Below are 2,435 nucleotides of genomic sequence, written 5' to 3'. Positions count from 1 at the left end.
TGTCATCGCATGTCCTTTGATATGAATACTGCACATGCACACACTGCGATGACTATGCTTAAACAATATATTGTGCAGCCCTATTTTCAGCGTTGGGCACGTTACTTTGAAAAAGTAATTAGTTATAGTTACTTCTCCAAAAAGTAACTGAGTTACAAAATGAGTTACTCCATTATAAAAGTAACTAGTTACCAGTAAAAGTAACTATTGCGTTACTTTTGTTCCTCGCCCCCGTAACACCCAGCCCCAGTTTTAATCAGTGGTTAAGTCTTGGTTTCTCACAAAGTTTCTTCCTCCATCTTTAAAATAGAGCCATCTATTTTCTCCTTGCCACCGTCACCTTCAGCTCTTTGCTCCCCGGGGATTTATGTTTTATGTCGTGTTGATCTTTTGTTTTATAACCAGATTTCTGTAAAGCTGCTTTGCAACAACACTGGTTGTAAAAAATGCTATACAAATAAATCTGATTTGATATTATGAGCAAACCTGGCATTATTGCTCTATTATGCCCTCCACCTAGGCAGACTGGTGTTTAAATCCATACAGAGAAATACTTCTAACGCTACATTCTATTACCTCTTTGAAGCTGCAGTAACACTGGACTGCTGAGTAGTTATTTTCTTGTTCAGAGTATGTGTGTTCTCGTGATGGTCCTGAAACGTATCGTTTGATTAATGGCTAAAGCTAGCAATACCTGCAATTTACCTGGAGCAAACGTGCTTGGAAAAACCTTTTAAACACACTGCTTTAGTGTGTGGCCTCAGACACAGTGAAGTAGTTCAGCTGATTTATAACATTTAAAAAGAACGTGTTTCACTCCTCTCTGATCACAAGACTGCCGAAGATTTTCTCTGAAGATGACTGTTAGCCTACTAGCCTTAAACTGTGTTATAAAACCATGCATTACTGGTATAAGTCTGGTGTCAGTGAAGTGAAAAAAATGTGTAACACTTATTCCAGGTCTTAAATTTTTGTCAAAAAGGTGGCTGCAGAAATTGCACCCAAAAGGAAGTGTCGGTTTGCAATGCTATTTGGAAAGATGATAAAAGTAACTGTAATGATAAAACATTTAGACATAAATGGGCAACTATGGAAAATATTAATCAAGCTACACATACAGAAGTTTGTGCTGATGCCAGGGATAATAAAATGTCCAAAAGCATACCACACATTTTTAATCAGTTTCAATCAATTCAAGTCTGGCGATGCACCTGGACATTACATAGCATCTCTGTCATCAAGGCAAGCTCTTGAGAAAGCAGCAGCAGCGAGGATAGGCATTGTCCTGTTGAAACAGTGCACTCGAGTGTGCATGCAGAAAAGGTATAACCACTGGTTGCAGGACCTCGTTATTGTAACACGACTGGCCTGTCAAAGTTCCTGTAATGAAGGGCAAAGATTATCTGGTCTCATTAACCAATCATTACACCTCACACCATAACACCAGGCCTTCAAAGCATGTGACAAACCTTTCATCTTGATGCTTACTTCGATTCCTCCACACAAATCTTTTGGAGAGCTAGATAAGACCACCAAAGCAGGACTTGTCGCTGAAGATGACCCACTTCCATTCTGAGCCACTTCTTGACCGTTTGGCATGATTTCTTCTGGATGCAACGATATTTGGAAGACAAGCATATTCGTATAACCTATTTTTGCAACTGAAATTTCCTTACATTTTGATCACCAGGGTTTTTTCTTCCTAGAAAGCAAAATATGATGATCATATAATTTCAAATTCACATCAGTAGGCCTTCAAAAACTAGTACTGCATGCAATGTCCTTAACAATTTCATTATTTATGAGCAGCGCTTGCTTTAGCAAATCTTTCAAGCTACAATGAAAACAAAATACAAGAGTGTTTTTCTGCTCAGACGGATTTAAAAAGAGGACTTTTGAGCTGCTTTTCATCCTTGTTCTACTACTTATGTGTACACTCAGTGCCCTAGGGTTCCCCTTGGCTGCCTCATCTGTTCTCTTCATGGTGTGTATCCTCTCCTGTGCATTTCAGTCATTCTGTCAGTCTGTTCTTCCTCAGTGTGAGAAAGAGCTAAGACACTCAGAGTTATTAGCTGCTGCTGCTGCTGCTGCTGCTGCGTGACCTGAGGCTGGAGACGATGCTCAGAAGCTGGACAGGTCATTGAAATCGGCTTTCTGGACGACAGAGTACACGACTGTCTTCCTCTGGTAGACTGAGCTGACTCTTAACTGAATTAGATCCACTGTGGATGTCTTAGTATTATGTCTTGGAATTTTTTGCACTTTACACTTTAAATCCTTAAATTTTTCCCAAAAATGTCTGTCTTGTATATGAATTTTACCAGTCATGTCGTAAGGAGCAGTAACGCCACTCTGCTGAATTACAGCAACATACAGGAATTTCAGTTTAATTCTTCAGCACTGAGACTGGAGCAGCATTAGCATTAGCTGCTAAA

General features: G+C 39.6%; 1 long non-coding RNA gene across 1 annotated transcript; it reads right to left on the bottom strand.

The window, feature by feature from the left end:
• Positions 1-1,119: 1,119 nt before the first annotated feature.
• LOC111195489 (uncharacterized) lies at positions 1,120-1,586 on the bottom strand. The gene is made up of 2 exons (XR_002651661.2): positions 1,470-1,586; positions 1,120-1,380 (listed from the first exon to the last, which is right to left on the bottom strand). It is a non-coding gene; the product is annotated as an uncharacterized LOC111195489 (long non-coding RNA).
• Positions 1,587-2,435: the final 849 nt, after the last annotated feature.

The sequence above is a fragment of the Astyanax mexicanus genome, chromosome 3, assembly GCF_023375975.1.
Source record: "Astyanax mexicanus isolate ESR-SI-001 chromosome 3, AstMex3_surface, whole genome shotgun sequence".
Lineage (NCBI taxonomy): Eukaryota > Metazoa > Chordata > Actinopteri > Characiformes > Acestrorhamphidae > Astyanax > Astyanax mexicanus.
The sequence above is the reverse complement of the archived record's forward strand: the minus strand, read 5'-3'. Positions and strand labels throughout refer to the sequence as shown.